This window comes from Lissotriton vulgaris, chromosome 2_1, assembly GCF_964263255.1.
Source record: "Lissotriton vulgaris chromosome 2_1, aLisVul1.2, whole genome shotgun sequence".
Classification (NCBI taxonomy): Eukaryota; Metazoa; Chordata; class Amphibia; order Caudata; family Salamandridae; genus Lissotriton; species Lissotriton vulgaris.
The window spans coordinates 634,182,159-634,204,765 of NC_141687.1; positions in this window are offsets into that span (position 1 = coordinate 634,182,159).

A 22,607-nucleotide genomic window follows, 5' to 3' on the forward strand; every position below is an offset into this window, starting at 1 on the left:
AAGACTAGAACTCTGCTGTTGAATGGAAACATTCCTGGCCAGCCTTCCATCCCTGATGCCACGCGATGCTCTCATACATGGTATGTATATAGGTGGAGCCCGTCCTGCAGAAGGCACACAGTATGAGGGTAGAGGATGGCCACTGTCCACTGAGCCATTTCCTTCCCTTGTCCCCTGACTGCCTTTTTCTCTCTGTGCCTCTCTCACATACACATACAGATTTTACTCTTCTCACACTCACTCACACATTCTCCTTTTCATGCAATCTCTCTTATATTTTTCATTGTTTCTTTTATAAATGTCATTCGTGTTCTTTTTAGGTACAGCCACTGCTCGCCGACTCAACTACCCTTTTTACTTCTGCCTCCCCCATCTCTCCCTTCTTTCCCCCTCCGCTGTCTGTCCTCCGTTTGTTCTCCTTTCTTTTCATTTCTTTCTTTACTATTCCTTTTTATCCTTAATGTTCTTCATTTCCTTACACTTTCTTCTTTGGTTCCTTTGCATTCTCCCCTTACTTTATATTTATCCACTTTAATTTATTTTGTTCTATGTATCTTTCTTTTGCTTCTTTTATCTTCGTTCTCCTTCTTCACTTTTTTCTTTCTGTCTCATTTTCATCCTTTCTTTTTATATATTTTATTCCTTCTTCGGCTTTTAATTCCTTTCCCTTCTCTTTGTATCTTTCTCGTTCTTTTGTCTTTGGCCCTCTTTTTAATTCATGAGAGACCTCGTCCCTTTCCTTCCAAGTCTTTACTTCTTCGTTTGCTTCCTATTTTCGCTGGTCTTTTAATTCTTCCAGGTTGCTCTTCGTTTTCTTCCTTCAGATTTTGCTTTGTTTTTCTCGCTAGATTTTGTTCTTTAGTTTTGCCCACTTTCTGTTCCCCACTGCCATGTTTCGTCGTGTCTGTTGCCGTTTTCTAGCGCTCAGTTCTTTGTCTTCCAGCTGTCCCTCCTCCCTTTGCCTCCTCCAGCCGACAGTTCCTTCCCCGGTGTATGTCTCAGCTGTTGTTACATGAGCCTGCCTGGGGCGCTAAGGCTTCTTCCGCAAGAGAGAGACCACGGAATGCACGACAGTGAAGCGACGGTCCATATCTCTGATGAAGACTTGTTTTGTGTCTACTTTTTTAAGCCAAGTTCTTCAGCGGAAACACTAATAATGTGCTCGTTTCCCGGCGGCACTATTTCAGAGTTAAGGCAAGTATAATAATATTTGAGCCATAGAGCACTATAAAGGAGCAACCTTACTATAGCGAGTAACCCTGTCAGCTGTGCGCGAAGGGTCTGGCTTTCACTCCAAGTCGGAAACAACCAGCATAGAGTCCAGAAGTCGAAGGCAGGTCACTTCCCGCAAGAGAGCAGAGTGGGATGGGTGTGCCAGCCCAGCACACACACCCACGTGCTCCTCCGAGGGGCACACTGTGCCATGGTACCATGGCAGAGGTACCCCTGGAATAATGCGGTGCTTTCTGGGACCGTGGCAGAGACACTCCTGCAATAATGCAATGCTCTACGGTGAAAGGGCAAATTCCTGGAATAATGCGGTGCTTGCCGGTGCCTGGCAGGCGGAGCCTAAAGTGGTGCTCTCTAGTATTGTGGCAGGCGCACCCCTGGAATAATGCGGTGCTTTCCGGTACCCTAGGCAGGCGTCCCCCCCTGGAAAACATAATGCGGCGCTTTCAGTACCGTGACAGGCGCACCCATGCACTTATGCGGATTCGTCTATAATTTTAGGGGAAATATGCCCGCGAAGCGGTCCCCAATCTTCGTGTCTATACTCTTGTGCAGAAGGCCGCTCACCACATGCTTGTGGGGCTGGTACTGGTGCCCACTGTAGCCCTGTCAGAAGTGCAGCCTCCCAGGCCATGTGGTCGCAGAAAACCCTCCAGCCGAGGCTCACGCGCAGCCGTCCTTTTACCCGATTCACTCTGCTTCCAAAGATTAGGGCTCCGACACTCAGAAGGACCGAATGGACATATGCGGCGATGGAAAGGTCAGAGGCAGGCTGACGTCCAAGCGTCGCGAGTGGCAATACAGCGCTATCGAACTCTCACTTAAAACATCTATCAGCCTTCGGTTTCAGGTCCAACATGTGCACTCCACTCTGTCGATTCTACAATCTACGTAAACTCCCGCAATGATCGATGCGAAGAGAGACCTCACGCGACCAGCCAGAACGGGTTATTAGAGATAAACAGAGGATTAAATACCGATTTAGGTAAGCGATCACACAGGAGCAAAAAAAGGGGCTCGTTTTCGGGCAGCAGCTGAACAATCTGCACGGAACTCAGATTTGCATAAAAGGTTCAAAATCACGAATGAAAACGAACACAGGAAAACATATTTTACTGTAGGGGTTCGACGAGCACAGAGCGAAACACAGAAAGGGGATGTAAAAACGACCTTACAATGTTCCTGTGTACATTTCAACATGAGATTATTAGACTAAGAGGTGTGTGGACAGGAAGCGGTTGGGGGAGGGGCTCTTATATTTTGTGGGTTTTTTTTGCGATATTTACCTGTCACTACTTCACCACCTGGAAGGTGAGCGATTCATTATTTATCCTTCTATGGGAATGAAGGGGCGAGGTAGACGAATCAGATGATTAATTGTCTGTAACCGATCATCTGTATTTCACTTGGAGGTGCGCAGACTACTACATAGCGCGCAGATGCAGGTTGAATCTGTGCAGTGCCCGCAGTGCCGGCAGGATGTCAGCTCACCCAGCCCCGCTGGCTCCACGCAATACAGGTTTCTGCCGCAACAACATTTTCTTCACTGAGTTCTCCGCGCTCCGTGCAGATATGCGGGTCTATGTCACATACCAAGGAAGAGAAAAGGAGTACCAAGTCGGAAGAAAGCGCCGGGGGTCACTAATTCTTGTGACTTACTGCATAGATGACGGCGATGCCAATAACAATGGAAATAACAACAATAGTAAAACATATTAGCGTTATTATTGCGGTTATTATTATTATGTAAAATTAATAAGAAATGTCGTATTTAGGTTCTTTCCCTTTCCTGTCCTCTCATTTTGGCTCACGGGGAGGTGCGGTGGGGGGCAATGCCGTCCTCAACTCCTCCCCCCACCCCTGTAATTTATACTCTGTTAATTGAGATATATTTTCGGCTGTGTGTGCTCTAAAAACGAATGCTTAATTTATGTAATGAGTCAATTAAGTAGCATTCCAACATATGCTCTACATGCCCAGGAGGTGTCCTCCGTCCCAGGTACTGCTTTCGATGTCACGAATTGCGTCTAATTAATTTCGCATGCATATTAATTCAGGATCTATTTAGCAGCTCCCCTTTGTGAAAGCAAACGCAATATTTATTTTCCTAATCTTTGCGAGGATATCCGCGCTGATTGTTCACGCGGAGGTGACTTTTCAAAACGGAACGGAACTGTCTCAGAGCACGTGCCTCCCTTCTTTCAAAAAAAAAAAAAAGAGACTTTGTTCTATACACACGGGTGCCTTCGTTTCTTTTTTAAAATGTACGCAGATAAATATCTACGTGTTTGCTAGATTGATTGCTTTCTTTGAATTTAATTTAGATGAATATTTAATATTATACATTTCTGGAGGGATTTTCTGTTTGTTTTTTATGAATCACAATATCCCAGGGATATCGTCTATAACACCGCTATGTTGTTTTTACATTTAAGGGCTACAAAGAGGCGCGGGACGCTTTACCGAAGTGTGTCCTTCCGCGCAGGTCGGGTGCCGGGCATCTTAACAGCAGACTGAGCCGCGATCCCTGGAGCCTTCTTACTAGGTGTCTCGGGCTGTCTCTTAGGCACAGTTTTGTAACTCCGGCTTAGTGGCGCTTTGTTCTAGGGCTGCATTTGTGAGGACTGATAAACATTAAAAGGCAATCTTTCTTATGTGCATTTGTATGCAAAAGTACATCGCCACTGTTCCTTCTGGATTGATTCGGATGTACTCTTATCTGTGGGAGCCTCGATGAGAGCGAATGCAAAAACCCGGTTACATAAGCGCATGTAATATGGAGAACAAAGTTATTGCAACATACACATTTCACTATGTTTCACTTGCATTGGGGAACGCCCTCCCCTCCGCCCCCCAATGAGAGGTGTTGTCAACTGCTTGTGTCTTTGCCTGCTGCCGTAGGCCCTCAAGAGTAGGGCACTCTTTCTGGGCTCTGCAGAACTCCTCTCATGATGACCCACCTCCGGCTTGCTAACCAGCCAGGTAGGTTCCCCAGGGCAGCAACTTCCTCCTTTGTAGTCTCTGGGGTGTTACCCTCAGGCTCAGCCTCCTCCTGGACCGTGGGAGTCCTAGGAGTAGGTTTCCCGCACCCGTGCCCTTCATTTTTTTGGCAGGTACTTGTCTAATTTTTCTAAGCTCCAGGTGCTCTTGACGTCCCGCTCAGACAGGGCCGCACTGGGAACCAAAACCGGCCATGGCAAAGTGCTCGGCCGTCCCCTCCCCGGGGGATTGGGGGTGCGACCGCACTCTTTGCCAGGGCCGGTTTTTGGCAGATTTTTGTTACAGGCCTGTTTTTGCAGCTATGCTGCAAAAACGGCCCTGTACCAAAAATGGCCCCCAGGCACCCAAAACCGTCCCCACCCATGTAGCCCACCGGGGAATTGCCCGGTGCCCGCAACGGACAGTCCGGGCCTGCTCTCAGACTGCCATAGACCATGTGATCAGGTACACCTGCTCAGGCAACCCTAACATCTCCAGGTGGGACCTGAACTCCACCTCCTTCCAGATGGTGAATTCTATGTTGTTACCCATCAGACAATCCGCAGACATGGCTAAGCTCACACTTAAGGAACCTGCACCCCCTTCCTCCCACCAACCTATTCAAAGGGAACCAGAGCCACAGGATACCGACTCTTGTTGTCAGCTGCTGTAACCCAAATACTACACAGAACTGAAGGGTTGAGGCCTCACCTGCCAACAATAATGTTCTGGGATAAGTACAAAGTATTTTCAAAGGTGCAATGAACCAGGAGTACAGCCCCTCTCTACTCAGAAAATGGAAAATTTCCAAAATGCAAAAAAATCAAATAGTGGTTCAGCACTCAGTATTCGTATTATACTGTAAGAGATACTTGAGTATAGCAATAAAGTTAAAAAAACAGCCTCTATGTAAGCAAGTAAGAACTTCCAATGTCAGGATTTTCTTTCTTTATTTCTTCTTTATTAAATATCTTCTCAAATCGAAATACATCAATGAGATAAAATCCAGTAGCCGTCACATTTTGTCCACATTGGACTTCTTCAGGGCTCTAACTTGTATGTGGGATTCACCAAATCCATAGCATCTATTGGCGCTGTTTATATCCAAAAGTAGTCAAGTTATGTAGTGCGTGCATTGAGAAATGTTGGTCTCTTAAATAGTGTCCGTCATGGCGTCTGCTTCAAAGCTTTAAAAAAATGGTGGAATGCATTAGGTATTGCCTGCTCTGAGAACACCAGATGACAACTGACAGTAGTCATACCGGCTCCTGTTTCTCAAAGAGCCTCCGATTGCTGCACCTTGATGGTTATCAACTGCCTATATTTTGTAGTGTTACTAGGCATGTGAGTCTTACCTACCAGCTCTCTGTCACCCAGCGACACTGAGGTAACCTCTACAGTTCCTCCCATATTAACTGGGGCAACCTTCTCCCTGAGCGCTCCACTGGCCTACCTGGTGTCGGCTCACCAGTGGGGGGCCCGAAGCTTCTAGCACCAGTGAGGACCCACTTGATGTACCTGTACCTGTAGCACATCTAGCATTTAGGCGAAACATTTCCTGAGGATTTAGTCTCAGGATAGCCACAATTTCTTTGGTTAGGTTGGGACTAGGAATCCTCACTCGAGAACTGTTTTGGAAGCCTTTTGAGAACTCTATTTTTTATGTTTGTCCCCACTCCCTCTTTTCTGTGGTAGGGACTCTGCCCACCCTATGTGTGACCCCCGTAGGTGCTTTCTTGAACACTCTGATGTTGACACAGAAATCCGCCTCCTTTCCAAACTCTCTGGGTGAAGTGCTTTTGCTATCGATCAGGCGTAGGCCCAGCCATGTAAAGCAGTTATTTAGCATGTGCTCCCTCAAGATCAGGTTAAACCACCCATCAACATCACTCACGTTGCTGCCTTACAGCCAACTATTTAGTGCCTTATTGGAGTAATCTGCAAATCTACCCAAGACTGGTTAGGCAGTTTGTGACTGTCCCTAAACCATAGCCTGTACTTCTCTGTGCAAAGACCAAACTTGGTGAAAAGAGCAGCTTTCATAGGGGCATCTGGTCAGCTACCTCTAAGGTCACTAGGGTATCTCTCTCAACCGGGGGTCATGTTCCTTCATAGGTTAGTACCCAGTCCTCCTATGGGGCCCTATGCGTATGCAAGGCTTCCTCACAATCTGCTCTCAACCACTTAGCAATATCATCCCCATCATAGAACTAGGCATCAGGTCTTTAGGAATATGGACCTTTCTATCTCCATTGGACACTGTATTGTTGCTGACACTATTCGTCATAAAACTGTCTCTGCTGAGTTGAAGAAAGAAAAGAATAGGCCATTAGTTACTCAATTCCTGCTGCAAATGCTAATATTAAGTAAACGGTGTCTTCTTCAACTGTTCAGTGTTCACAACAACTTAGTCTCAGCAGAAGTACAGTGTACTACTGAGTGTACACGCTTCCAGCAAGTGTATTCAACATTCTCATTAAGTAAGGAATATGACTTACCACAGCCCGCCACTGCTGCTGGCTCACCTCCTGCAGCTGCTGCATCCATTCCCTCCGGAGTGGCATGGCCCTCACCGCTGGCCCCGGCACTGGCGGTCAGTATGCCTGGAAAAACATTTCAAATTTTTTTAGATGCCATATACACCTCCCCTATTTACTTTTTTCATTAGGAAGATTGAAAATAATACATCATGAATAATACATACACTACACACATCACTATCAACAATTCGGTAGAGTACAATACACAGTATTGTCCTATCAAAAATAACAAAATAATATCCAGTTGGGCATTTTGTTGCTGGCAATTTTTGAAAAGCCTCTCAAGAAGAGGACAACCGAAAGGACTGGACTCAGTCACTAGAATTATTGGTGCATCTCATTTTCACTGGGCGGACATGAGATCTCTCTTAGTTAGAAAATAATGGTGCCGTCCTACTGCTCATACTTCCTTCCAGCTACGGTGCACAGTAACAAGTTGTGCAGTGTTCATCATCAGCTACTAAAAAAAGTACTAGGCCTGGATTAGAAAAAGTAAAATACACCACATTGGGGTGTCCAACGTGAGTGACCACCATTACGGATTGAGCATGACGACACAGTAAAAGAAACTAAAGCCTTCTCATCTCACAAACCTGCAGAGAATACCTTACTTGGGCATGCAATCTGCACAGCAGATTAGTTCTATTAGGACAAGTAGTAGTAAGGAGTCCTTACTAGTACTAGTAATATTAGTAGCCTAGGACCAATGGGTTCTCTGAGTCTTACAGTACCACTACTAGGCAATCCACACATAAGGGGAAAGGGAAAGCTGAGTGAAACCCAGAAGAAAGCAAGCTACAGACAGACTAATACAGAGTCAGAGCAGAGGTTAGTCAGATGCAGTTTGATTTGATGAAAAAAGCAGACACTAGAAACAATGTTAGTACTAGTACTTAGTAGTAGGTAAAGGTGGAACAAAAACAAGAAACAGATAGATTGAAGAGGATTTAGGAAAAATTAAAATTAGGAAATGGAAATATTAGAGAGGTAAAAGTTAGGGAAATATTAATATATAACAACACCAGAAGGACTTACTGGGGCCAGCAGCAGAGCCATCTGCGCCTCAGGCCGCTTCCTGCTGGTCCTTGGAGGCCCCTCCAGCTCCCTCACTCGATAAACTGCCAGAAGGCCCAGTCTTCTTCCTTATCCTGGATGCTGATCATGTAAGATATAATTTAAGAGACAAAAAATTATTTGTTTTGTTAAATAAATAAATATAATTGCTCTAAAAATATTTCTAGAGAGGAAACGGAAATTGCAATTACATTGACCTTTCCTAAATCAGATCGACTTATTCAACTAGTAGTAGTCGACTAGTATGTATTGCAGTCGAGTACCATCCGATCATTATTATTCCACAGTTCAATTCCGATTCCTGAATCCTAAACATACCTAGCCCGCCAATTCCAGTCTTTCGAAAGAATTGCAAAAAAACTATATTTGCTTCTACTAAGTTCTGATCTCATTCACAATCATCTCTCAGTCTCAACTCAAACCCCCTTGACAGGCCAATTACTAAGTCTGCATTTTTATTCTTCTTAATGCATAGAGGGAGGGCTGTAGTCCCCCGGATCAAAAGATCAAGAGCAGGAGGAAGATCATTTTCGCTCAACGCGGCTAAGTTGTGGAATTCACTCCCTGTACATCTAAGATCGAATCCCAACCTGCTATCATTCCGCAAACAGCCTAAAACCTTCCTCTTCACTCTTCTCCAAGCTGTTGCTTCTTGAGGCACAATTCCTTCTTCCCAGCGCTTGGACGCCTAAACCCCTTTTCCTTTAATTTAATTTAATTTAATTTAATTTCTTTTCATTTCAGGGACGCATGCATATTGCGTACACCAAATTTGTTGGTTGCTATTCTAATCACTCACTATACCAACGAATTACAAAATGTTCTACTAGAACTAAAGTCATGTGAGAGGACATGTCACGCAGGCCACTAAATTACCAAATAATGCTAACTAACTACTACCACTATCTTAGTGACATGAGACAGGACAGCTCGATAGGACAAAGGAAAGGACTGGAGTCTTTCCTATATGCATTACCTAACTTAAATTCTCTAACCTCTCTTAAATAACTAGCCCAAGAGAGCACAAAGTTGCAAACAAGTACGATTAGTTATTAGCGCCTAGCATGAGCACCTGTCTGGAAGTAACAATCACATAATAATAAGATTTTTAAACATAGGTTACCTGCATGTAAGCAGCAGCGGCATGTTAGCTATTTGCGAAAAAAAGAATATTGGCAATAACCCAGAACAGAACAACACAATAGTAATATAATTAGTTACTCACCAAGCCCCAGGACCTCAACACCTAGCAGTTCCAGCAGGTCCTGCTCCCAGCCCAGGATGTTGGACCACCGGTTTGTCAATTGATTACTTGTGTGCTGGACCCCGGGGCAGCGAAAGACTGCACGGCGCACCCTGCCCAAACGCCGGTGACGCTCCAGTAGCCCCTACCCGGACCCAGGACTGCCGCCTGCTGCCAGGGTTAAGGGGAGGTGGCACTGGACAAAAAAAACAGTGTGGCCAGTTCCCCAAGGAAGGCGGTCTGCGGTCTCACTCCTATTCTTCCCCTGTCCCTTAGTTTTATTAAGGCTCTTTGCCATGGTTCTGGGTAGGCAGGGGCGGAACTGAAAAGGTAGGAAGTAAGAAAGTAAGTAAAAGAAATGAAAAAAACAAGTAATAGAAAAAGAGGGAGATAGAGGGAAAACGTGCTAAAAACACAAAAAAGTTGGAAAAAACGCAAAATATAGAATCAGGGAGAGAGAGAGGGATAGATAATAGATAAAAAAGATCCAAAAAAGTTTCTAGAAACAAAGGATTGAAAAGATATAGGGAGGATAGAAAACAGTCCCAGAACCACAGCAAAAAGTGAAAAACAAGATGGCCGTGCTCATTGGCGATCGCGTGGTATAGTTTGCACGATATTTCCTACTGAGCACGCAATAAGCATCCCGAACATGCAATACGGGAACAGGAGAAATGCATTAGCGAACGGGCAAAACAAGCAACTCCGCGCGCTTGTGGAACCCCGAGTAGCTTGCAGAGGTTTTTTTGCAGCTTCGCGGAATTTCGCATAGCGCGACTACGCAAACACTGCTCACAGGTAATAAAAAAAGAAAAAATGATTTGTACATATGACTTATTGTGTCTGAGGGTCTGAGTGCAGCATTGCTTCTAATCACCCGACCAGTCAATCCCTCTTGAGTTTTTACGACTTGGGAGGGGAGAGGTGGATTTCCTGCATACGATCTATATTGAGTTATTTTGTTTTGACTTATTAAAGACCCTTTTCACATTTGATGCAGTGGGCCTACATGTTGATGATAAGTGATACCACAAAAGAGGTTTCAGCATCAAGGTGTGGGGACATGCAAGTAATACAATGAGGGATGGTAGTCTGTTAAAATAGCAAGTATAATTTAGATTATTTAGTTGTGGTGTTGATGCCCTGCTAACTAGGACTGCTCTCCAGTCTTATGTCCCTTTCCCATCCCTTCTGCATACAGGTGGGAGGTGTGGTAGGGGAGAAATCGATGGGAGGGAAGAGAGGCCTCATGCATCACTAGTGTGCATCAAATAAATAGAGAATTGTGCCAACTGGGCAGACATATGCAATGTGGGAAAACTATTTGGAAAGGGATACACAGGAGGGAGAAACGCATCCCACAGTGGGGAGAAATATAACACTACCAGTCCAATCAGACAGCCTACTTTGGATAAGGAGAGGCATTACTCCAGAACTCACAACCCACCAGCACAATGTCAAAGAAAATACATCTCAAAGTGCTGGTTAGAGATCAAGACCTCTAAGACCATGCAGATGAGTACACCATTCGAGACGCCAAATAGAACAAGCCATTGCCAAGTGTACAGAGAATAGATCAGTTAGAGCGGGTCAGTTGTAGAAGAGGTGTAACAGAGAGGGACTGTTGTAGAGGGGGGTGAGTCAATGTAGAAAGGGTCAAGTGCAAAGGGGGTGGTTTAGGTTTTTGGGTAAAGGATCAGATTCAGATATGACACTTCAGATGTAGATAGGGCAAGTCGGTGCAGAGGCGATCGGTGAGTCTACAGAGGATGACTTACGTTACAGAGGGTCAAGTGCAGAAGGGATGGTTTATGTATTTCGGGAAAGGGGGTGTATTTGCAAGCCCCTTTGCGCCACTGGTGCATCACTTCTAATATGGGTAAAAGTAAAGTACCTACAATGCAAGGGACCTTTAAATAAGCCCCAGGTTTCAGGCAAAGATAACACTTCAGATGGTGACAGGTCGGTCCACGTGCATGGACTGGTCAGTCTAAAGATGGCCAGTTGCAGAGACAATGGTTGTAGATGTAGAGCGCGGACATGGGACAGGGATGATGGGTGCTGGGATAGGAATGTCCCTGATAGGTAAGTAGGCATGTACCCCTGCCCTGAGTGCCCAACTGCATATAAAACTGGTGTTGTGATTATTGTGTACCCCTAAAACTACAATAATCTAGTTGGTCACAGATGCCTGTCTATGGTATTGTAAAGCCCAGTAACTGTTCTGTGACCTGTAGAGAGACACTAACTATGCCTTCATAGCTGGCATAGAACTACGGACCATACCCCAGGCGTGTCACATAAAGCAGTGGTAGCAAAGTACTAAGTTTTGTGCATCAGCAGTTATGACCAGAACTTTTTGTTAGTCAGATTAAAAAGAGGTCTATTGCCCCACTCCTGTAAAGTTTATCTGCATTAGAGCCCAGGCCACCAGGCTGACATTACTCGGGCGTATCAAGTGAGTGTATGTGTAGGGGATGTGTAATACATGTAATAGTAGTTGAAAATGGTGAGTGTTTTAATACTGGGACCTGTGGGTTCCATTTTGGATAGCCCCTGCTTCAGCCTGGCAGAAGATGGAAGGTGGATACTGCTTCCCCAGACAGTGAAGGTGTATTGCCTGCATTCCTTTGACTACAGGGTAGAGACCAATACACTGTAGTGAGGGAGGATGAACATAGAGATACCCTTACGAATGAAATGAGAACCTTGTTAGCAATGGATTGCTGATTAGTTTCTCCTGAGCAATGCCTTTCAGTAGATAGTGACAGTGAGGGGTGGAACTGTAGTTTCCATTGCTCAAGGTGGGAAAGTTTAATGGCACGGCCTGCCTTTTGCCTTTCCTTTATTACTGATTCGGAAGACAGGTGACATCCAGGAGCAGAGATCTCTTACTCCATTGTGCACATGTTTTGGATACTCTTCTTTGGAGCAAGTATCATTGTTACCTGCTGTGAATGCCATCACCTTACCCTAAGCTTATGTGCGAAGAAGAGCTACAAAACTATACAACCAACCCTAACCAGTTCAGAGACTTTAGACAGTGACTCCACATAATGTCCATAGTATTGAAAAAAGCCTGCCCCTGCTGTCATTCAAAACATAGCCGTTATCGTTGCTTTTTTCACAGCGATACTCCATCTGTGATCAAGGTCGAGGGGCTGGGGTACATAGGGTACAGGCCTGAATGGGGGGGGAGTCATCAACATTTCAACCCAGACGCAATAAGGGTAAGTGAACTCCTCAACTACGGGTCTTCCTCAGGACAGGGAAGGAGGGAACCTGGAGAATAACCATACGAACAAAGTCTGATTATAGTCGCAACAAAGGTGTCAACAAAAACTACCAAGAAGGTAGGGGTACTGACCCAAGTTGAAGCATGTATTGCCCCCAGACCAGGTTCAGACTGGGCAGATCGGTTTGCCCGTTGAGTCTGTTTTCTATGTTGAGTAGATCTGTTATGGTGACTTGCAACGTCAGCACCGTAACGTTAGACCAGGAGCTGCGTGCACGCCGTGCTCCATTTAGCACAAGTGCTATTTATAGCCGAGTCATTCAACAAACAGGCTGTCTTTATGACGGAGCCCCCTAGAGGATTATCGTGCGTTGGAAAGAAGGTATATTGACGCGAGGGTGCGTGTTGTAGGAATATTCATTTAATTTTGGCGATCAGTTTTCTGTGTCTGACTCCGTATTCGGTTATCTTTTTTCCCCCAGAACAAAGTGAATTCATGCAACTTTGTGGTGAACCTAGAACCTGTTATAGTTTCTCGCCTCTACAAATACAGCGGGTGAGTTGACTCTGGCGTCATTATGGCTGTGTGTGTTTTTTGGATGTTTAAATGGTCGTCATTATTGGATCTTGGATCTAACGTTTATATGTTTCTTCTATAGTTGGCAAGAAATTCATCCCTCCTTATAGACGTTTTCATTACGGCATGTTTGATTTTGATTTTGGCAATATGGCACACTATTAACATGTGAGTGCTATACCTGAGGGACTATAGATGGTTATTTTCCCTAGTCTGACCCATGCAGACTCTCAGCCTTATACATTCTTCCATTAAAGGTTGTCATATGGTTACTACGTTTCTATATATTGTGTTAAGTTAGCATGTGCTTATTAAATGTTTAAACGCCATATTTTCTTTCTGCTTCGGTTTGCACACGACACCTAATTGTTATTGCAGCTTTTAACCTAGACGAAAGATGTGATTTATTTGAGAATAATATGTTATTGCACTGGTATCAGTCGTGCTTGGTACACTTGGTACAACTGTCTGCACACTGAGAACTGCACACTCTCAGAATAACCTAACACAAGGTTGCTGCAGGCCTGATCCTCGCACCACGTTAGTCATAACACAAATAATGTTTGTGCCAACATTTGGCTCTACGTCGGTTTAAGATACAGTTACAGGGAATGAGAAAACACACTTGATGCTGAGCATGCTGAGAGCTGGTAGCTGTTGATGTGATCTCCTCCTACTGAGAATTAGAGGTATGGGTCCGCCCTGCTAAGAACCCAGATGAGACCTTCTTAGATATAATATAATACGCTAATTAGGGTGCGCGAAATATAGGTGATACAGAGTTCTATAGAATTTTGCATCATAACATGTTATCACCTTTTGCTTACTATGGATTAGTGACTATGCTGCTGACTCTGATTTTTATAATATGTATGTTGATATTATACAAGATACTGCGTTTGAGAATGTTGCATTGAAAAATAAACATTTCAAACTTGCACGTGTTTTCTTTGCCTCCCAGTTTCGGTTTGGAATGATAATATAACGAAAGAGTGTTCCTGTGTTCCACGATACCTGAGGTACTCTAAGTTCATGTTCTGGATTGTCTAAGTCATTGGGAAGTATTTACTACCGATGCGACACTGTAGCTAGCTTGGTAAGGGGATTTCTGAAACAAAGGTGAGTTGTGGGTCACCCTAACTTACCCAGGTTCTAGATCTCTGTGCACAGTTCTGTGAGAGAACGGAAACCCTGCGACATGGCGCCCACGTTTCCTTGTGACAGGGCACGTTCCTTAAGAATTACCATCTGCACAGCCGTTAAAACTTTCTCCACAGTGGAAAAACGCAGTTCAGCCGAAGTGTACAAGTGTGACTTGTAAGCAATAGGTACTGTGTCTCCTTCATTAAAAGTCAGGTACATGAAACCCACCGCCCCAGGGATAATTCTTATCACCAGGTTGGTTTGGTTATCGCGAGTCTGTAAGTATTCAGAAGCGAGCAAATCAGCCTGCAAAGACTGCAGAATGGCCGAATGCTCTGGCAGCCAGCATGATTTGGGTCAGTGGGACATATTCGCTGTGGCGCATGACTTTCTGGCACAGAGCGTTCTCGAGAACCCACTGAGTTGTCCTCTGATGTTGCTAGAGGAATCAGTGTTGGAGGAGCACGTATGTTCTTTCGCATTGCTTAATTGGATGGCTGAACTGTTTTCGGATGATGGCAGTGATTTCATGTTGGAAGCTGTAGCTACCTATGTTGCATATTCATTCAACGAGGAATGACTCTGAATACTTCCATCATTATGGCACGTGACTTTTTAGTAATTCTGAATGGTGCCTTTTTCAATACGAACATTCGATTTTTTCATATGTTCTAGGCCTATTAATTGAAATTAGGCCTCAAGTTCGACTTTTTATATTTTGTGTGGCCACTATAGGCATTCATACATACATTTTTGTGTTTTTAAATTTTACATACATTTACATACATTTAGCTTGGCTCAATATCATTGAACTCTGCTTTCATGTCTTGCCTCTCATAGAGTATTGGCTTATATTTTTCTCTTTTAACCGTCCTCGGATCATTGGGGGGTGTCATATGGTTACTACGTTTCTATATATTGTGTTAAGTTAGCATGTGCTTATTAAATGTTTAAACGCCATATTTTCTTTCTGCTTCGGTTTGCACACGACACCTAATTGTTATTGCAGCTTTTAACCTAGACGAAAGATGTGATTTATTTGAGAATAATATGTTATTGCACTGGTATCAGTCGTGCTTGGTACACTTGGTACAACTGTCTGCACACTGAGAACTGCACACTCTCAGAATAACCTAACACAAGGTTGCTGCAGGCCTGATCCTCGCACCACGTTAGTCATAACACAAATAATGTTTGTGCCAACATTTGGCTCTACGTGGGTTTAAGATACAGTTACAGGGAATGAGAAAACACACTTGATGCTGAGCATGCTGAGAGCTGGTAGCTGTTGATGTGATCTCCTCCTACTGAGAATTAGAGGTATGGGTCCGCCCTGCTAAGAACCCAGATGAGACCTTCTTAGATATAATATAATACGCTAATTAGGGTGCGCGAAATATAGGTGATACAGAGTTCTATAGAATTTTGCATCATAACATGTTATCACCTTTTGCTTACTATGGATTAGTGACTATGCTGCTGACTCTGATTTTTATAATATGTATGTTGATATTATACAAGATACTGCGTTTGGGAATGTTGCATTGAAAAATAAACATTTCAAACTTGCACGTGTTTTCTTTGCCTCCCAGTTTCGGTTTGGAATGATAATATAACGAAAGAGTGTTCATGTGTTCCACGATACCTGAGGTACTCTAAGTTCATGTTCTGGATTGTCTAAGTCATTGGGAAGTACTTACTACCGATGCGACACTGTAGCTAGCTTGGTAAGGGGATTTCTGAAACAAAGGTGAGTTGTGGGTCACCCTAACTTACCCAGGTTCTAGATCTCTGTGCACAGTTCTGTGAGAGAACGGAAACCCTGCGACAAGGTTGCCCACCGTATCGCTGGGGGCGTTATATGCTTCAACTTAGGTCAGTACCCCTACCTTCTTGGTAGTTTTTGTTAACACCTTTGATGCATCTATAATCAGACTTTGATCGTATGGTTATTCTCGAGGTTTCCTCCCTTCCCTGTCCTGAGGAAGACCCGTAGCTGAGGAGTTCACATACCCTTATTGTGTCTGGGTCGAAATGACAACTACTTCCCCCCCATTCGGGCCTGTACCCTATGTAACCCTGCCCCTCGACCATGATCACAGATGAAATATCTCTGTGAAAAAAGCAATGATAATGGCTATGTTTTGAATGACAGCATTGGCAGGCTTTTTTCAATACTAAGGACATTCGCCTTAGCATGATATGACACAGTAGAACTATTGTTTTCTTATTATTTTTTCTGACCTTCTTGTCCTTTCACATGAGCACCAATCTCTTCACTTCTCTTCGCACTACCTGGTAGTAACCCAACCCCCTCTTTCCTCCATCCATGTTCCGATGCATGTACTGAATTAAATACGGAAACATTGACAAAAAGATAATTAAATGTGCTTTCAGCAGAACCATAAAAGCAATTGGTTCTATTGGGTGCAAACAAAACTTATTTATCCAAAATTATTGTTTGCTTCCTATCTGGTTTGCGAACCAGAAGCAACAATAACAACAAAAACTGAATATCCCTCTGAAAAGCAAAAGCAACTACTTACAATCAATGAAAAGATAGCCTGTGAGTGACTCTATATTCTCTTTATGTATTTATGTAAGTCACACTCTTACAAGAAATGTCTGTACAACGACTGTCAATATCTACATTACAGTGCAGAACAGTGAAAAAAGTGAATAGTGATCACATGACAAAAGGACAATATATACAAAGTTAATACATTCACAATAAACAGTCTATACAAATATAAAACAATTACAAAATTCTTGTTTCACAAAGGCCATCCACTGATATAAACTTCTTGAACCCTTTTTAATTTATTTTATTCGATGGAGTTCTAGAGTTATGGGGCCTGTAGGGAAATTGTCGACGTTTCGACCCTATTGAGCGCCAACTTGTTGGTTGCGGCGGGTCTTTCTCAAGACGGTTATATGCACGACAGTCCTAGTATCCAAGTGCAAGGATGTCACCTGAAGTCGCGATAAAATCCTCTTGTCGATATGTTGTAAGCACACTGGCTCCGTGTGTACCGGCGCAGCTGCTCGTGAAGTGGCTTAAAGCCGACTGGCTTTGTGTTCTCTGGCTCGTCTACTCGTGGACAGGCTCTGATCAATCAGAACCTGTCCACGAGTAGACAAACTAGTTGGCTTTAAGCCACTCCACGAGCAGCTGCGCCGGTACACACGGAGCCAGTGTGCTTATAACATATTGACAACCCTAATCATAAAACTGGATTTTTGTTGCAGGATCAGCACATTATTTACTTCCTCCATCCTCGATCCCTGGTATATGCCATAATAGCAATAGTATATCTGAAACCCTACGCCACTGTCAATAACATGCTAAGTTACTTCAAGTGTCAGGGAAAGCACTATGCATTCAGGCAACTCACTCCTCATTCTCGCCCTTCACTTTCACGCTCACCCTGCACTCACAGCACATAGTTTTGGATTTCCCTCATTTGCCACATAATACATCATCTGTTGCATAATTTGCAGATTAAAAAAAACTTTTTTTTAGCTCAAACAGTTCAAAGGTTACTAAAAATGCAGCAACACATGTTACCATGCAGTGGAAGGCCCTTTCTAAAGGTTGACTGGTCACCTTTCTGTTGCTTATTGCTATATGTGGGTGTTAATGTGGTACTTATGAGGGGAAATAAAGACCAGGACAGTGTTAAGAAGTGTAAAAATTATAAAGTAATGCAGTAATGCCATCACAAAATATGCAGCATTATGCAGCCTTATTCACATTTGCTTCCTGTAGAATTTAGTCCACCATGCTGCATAATTAAACTCTATCTAATGCGCACATTTTTAGGTCTCGGCCTAGACAGCCCATGTACTGTCTCATCGAGAGATGCTGTATACAGTATAGTGGAGGAAGCCATGCCCACTTTCCAGCTATCTTTTTAATTGGCTTGTGTAAATGTAAATGTAAATGTATAGGCATTTATATAGCGCACTACTTACCCGAAGGGTCCCAAGGCGCTTCGACCGCTGCGAAACCCTTCCTGGCTTCCCTGAGAGATGGTCCCTTAATGGGTATCTCCAGGGTGAGACCAGGCATCCCCGGCGGTCTGGTGGGGCCGTTAGTGAAGATGAGGCAAGCTAATGCCCAGAGTTGCCGAGTGTGATCGCTGATCAGAGTGGGCACCGAGGCGAGAGAATTATCGAGTCCGCTGACCCTGATCCAGAAACCTGCCGCGCCGGGAATCGAACTCTGGTCCCGGGCCGTCCTCTGCTCTCGGGTCTGCCGCCTCTAACCAGTGAGCCAGGATTTGTTTTTTTCTAAATGCTACCTTCTGATTGGTGTAGAGGCTGTTAGTCCCGATTTATGACTGCCATGTCACCTTCCACGGTTATTGGCCCCTTTACTGCGTGTTTGCTAAACACTACTTTGTACCCGTGCCACCCCTCCCGCTGTCTGAGCCTTCTCTCCCGTCCCCCCCACACATCTCATCGTGAGATCACCGCAATGGGCCCGGGGAACTCCTGTGCCACCCCTCCCGCTGTCTGAGCCTTCTCTCCCGCCCCCCCCCCCCCCCCCCCACATCTCATTATGAGATCACCGCCTTGGGCCTGTGGTTTGCCTCTGCTTGTGTGGGGACAGTTGGGCACTGTGTGTTATCACCACCGCGGGCTTGTGTTCACGCCATTTAAACTTTTAAACATTTAAACCAGCTCAGGAGCTTTGGGAACCCTGTGCGCTGCACCCCTGACGTCAGGGAAAAGCTGCACTGGGATTGGTGCCCGCAACAAAGGGCTCGTCCCAGAGAGGAGCTGCTGTGAATTCCAGGAAGAGTAAGGCGTTGCCAAGCAACCCGACCTCCTCCTCCGTTAAATTTGTTGTAAGTGCCTCCACTATTCCAGATCTCAGCTAATAACACACTTACTTTAGACTTCAAAAAGAATACATCTTTGGGACTGTAAAGCTTTAACCAGAGACACTGGAATTATTCAGCAGTAGAGGCTCTCATTATGCAGCAGGTTTGACTGTAGAAAGAAAAGGTAAATTATGTGGCACCATGCGTCAAATTTTGTGGTTAGAATTACTTGATTATTTTGTCATTTTAACTCAAGTTTACTCTGTCAGAGGAAATATTTCACCTTATTAGTACCAGTTTAACAGCCAAATACAGCAGTAAGCAACTACAAGATTACTAGTTAATCTTTGCAAAGGGCCTTCCACTGTTCGGGAACACGTTGTCATGCTTTCAGTAACTTTTGTTCAGTTTGAGCTAGAACCAAATTTTTATTTTTTTAATCTGCAGATTATGTAGCAAATGAAGTAAACTGATAATTATGTGGAAAACACTGCTGCTGCAGAAACCCATAATTCCAGTGGACCTGGCTTTAAGTGATTCAATCAATTAATGGCTGGTAAGAAGGCTGGTTTCTTTTTTAACTTTCTGCACTACCACCACACCCTACGATTTCAGGCAGAGGCCTCTCAACATCAGTATTAACCATTCAGAGGCATCGTGAAAGCTGAGTCCATGGGGTGGCATGTAGAAGACCAGCAGGGTTGCATTCAGAGTCAGAACCCTAATCTGCCCGATCCCTGGGGCCTCACAGTGATGGTCTAAAGACAGAGGAAAGGAGTGAGATTCATACATATTGTCAAAAGAAGGCCCAGAAGAGGGAGCACTGTTTGGGGACTCATTTCTGTGTTTACAAATGGCCAGAGAAAGTTTCTTCAGAGAGATACCCCAAATAAGGGGAAAAAATATAAACGTTTTTTTATTTTTAAAAAGGGACATTCATTAGCGAAGCTGGTACTGCTGCCAAGTGTGTAAGTGGCCACTGCTGGTTATTATTAAGGAAGCAGATGCAGCAGGACTGGGGCCCAAGGATTTGAGGGGCCCACTGCATCACAATTATGACTGTTTACCTTTAAAAAAGGGGCATTTGAGCTTATTTTACTTTCAAGCATTAGGACCATGGGATGATCCGTCAAAGTGGGGAAGAGGTAAAAAATGCAGGGGAGATAGCCTACCTCTCAGGACTGCAGTTATCATTTGTGCAGCGGGTGTAGTTGCATTGGGGTCAAAGAGTGTGAGGGGCTCGCAACAGCCCAATTATGGGGAGCAGTTTGGGATAATATCTGTTTTTGTTTGATGCATTTGCTGTTTTATAGGTCTCATATTTAGTGCTGTTTATAATCTATGGAAAAGGTATTCCTGAAATCATCTCAGAAAGCTCCGCTCCCTGCACACAGCCATGTCCGTCCCGCTCCCCCAATCCTTGCCATAAAGGTTTGGAGGGAGGCCCGACCTCATAACATTTTGCTTAGGGGGGGCTCAGAGTAAAAAAGTTTGAAGACCTCTGCCTTAGGGTGACCACCTCACCACAGGTCTTTATAGACACTGTCCCAGTCCTGTACTTTTACCTACTGTGGATGAGTGTCTAAGGAAAAGGGGGTGTGGGAAGGTGGCTTTGTTCTGAAAACATTCTCTGTCAGAAGAAAAAGTTTGATGGAGCACAGAAATCCTAAACATACATCTGGTTAACACTTCCAGGCACTAGAAATGGAGTTTAGGGACTGTCATGTAGTACCATTCATTAATGGTGAGATATTCCTCTCAGAGAAATACTCAAAATTAGTTTTCCCTACCTTATGCGTGTATCAAAGTCTAAATGAAGTATTTTCACATCACCAGGATTGCACTGAAGGGAGTTTCTGAAAGAGAAGAATCAGACGGTGTGGGCAGTGGTTTATTATAAATAGTACAGTCCTCTGTGGGTCAAACTTTCAGCAGTGATGTCTTTGCCATCTTGCACAGAACAGACACACATATTTTGTGTTTTGTTTCAGTCAGCAAAGTGCAGGTGCAATTTAGGAAAAACAAATGATCTCTCTTGAAACAGAGTCCCAGATCTGGACACATTGCAGGCAGCAGCAAGCTTGGGATCCCAGGATAGGGTGTGGGGACCCTATAGTCACACTGTAGATAGTATAATCTAGACGTCCCACAACTGAGCACAATGAAGAGAGTGGGGTGTGGAGTCCCCATTATAGACACAATTCAGAGAGCACAGTGCAGGTCTGAGCTCTGCATGCATCATAAATGGAGAGTGTGGCATTGGGTCACAGCTCTGGACACACTGAAGCAACCAGGGTGTGGGGGCCCCAGCTCTGGACACATTGCAGAATGCAGGGGCCCTAGCTCTGGATACATTACAGAGAGCAAGGTATAGGAGTCTCATCTCTAGGCAAGCCACAGGACATGGGGGCCTGGCAGTCCTAGGTCTGGGCATTTTGAGAGAACGGGGTTGAGGGGTCCCAGCTGTGGCTAATGTTCAGAGCACAAGCTGTAGGGTCCTTGCTCTAGGCACATTATATTCAGCACAGTGTAGAGTCACAGCTCTAGAAATAGAGAGTGCAGAGACCAGGGATCCAGTGCTGGATACATGCAGAGAACAGTGAGGGGAGGCCTTGCGGCAAGTTGCGGGGTGTGGTGGTGGCGGCTGCTGGTCTGGACACTTTGCATGCAAGATCCCAGATGTGAACACTCTACAGAAGGTCTCTGTTTCCAGATACCCAAGAGCCTTGCACAAAAAACGCAGTCAGCACACATTGGGGTTGACTGTGAGGAATATGTTAATGTGTATAAAAAACGAAGGATTGCTCCTTTTTTAGGTGTCCCCTCACTCACCGGGGTTGCCCCACGGTGACATGCTTCATCATTGGGGCCATCCCAGTCCTCTACGGGCTGGGGCGTGCTACGACTTGCGAAGTTACGTAGGAGCACTTTTAAGGACTATGTGTGGTGCATGTGTAATTGTGGGGAGTGGACTATGTGATGTAGGTTAAAAATACCTGCCCAGTAGGTTTTCAATAAACTTTATTCTGGCCTCTAGGTGGTAATATTAAAAACGGGGTGGGGAGATAGGCTATCCTAAACTTAATGTGTTCAGATGTTCCTATCAACTCCTATAGTCGACATGTTTCGTGCATACCCCAAGCACTTCTTCGGGACTACACAGGGACCAGCCCTGTGTTCGCCACTCCTTAACTCTTCAATGAGAATTTATAGAAATTAACTTTCAAATGCAGCAAACTCTATTAAGTGCATGCAACAATACCTACGTATTTTGTTCCAAAAAACACGTGGTTCCTGAAAGATAAAAAACAACTTAAAAAGTCACGGGGTGAATACCCCCATATCTTATCACACATAGTTTGCAGGCAGAAAATGTGGTGATTTTCTGTGATCTAGAAACGGACATATTGACCGTGGTTGTTTTCATGCACAAAAACGTGATTCATTTCGTGCATTGTAACGTGATAAAAAACACACCTCTCTCAGTGACACACCCAAGCATTCATCTGTCACACTCACTCATACATACTTTTCAAGAGACCTAACTGGGCCCCATGGAGTCGGAGGGGTATCGATATCCTAGCAACTCTGATGGAAGAAAAAGCGAGGTTTGTAAATAACCAGAAAAACGGTCCGGATGGCGATATTAAACTCATCCTTTCTCGTGCCTCATTGCCCCTTCCTTACTTACTTGTGCACCGGATACCTCCTGTATTTAGGCACCTACTTGTGTCCCTCCGGTCCGGATGTTATCGGA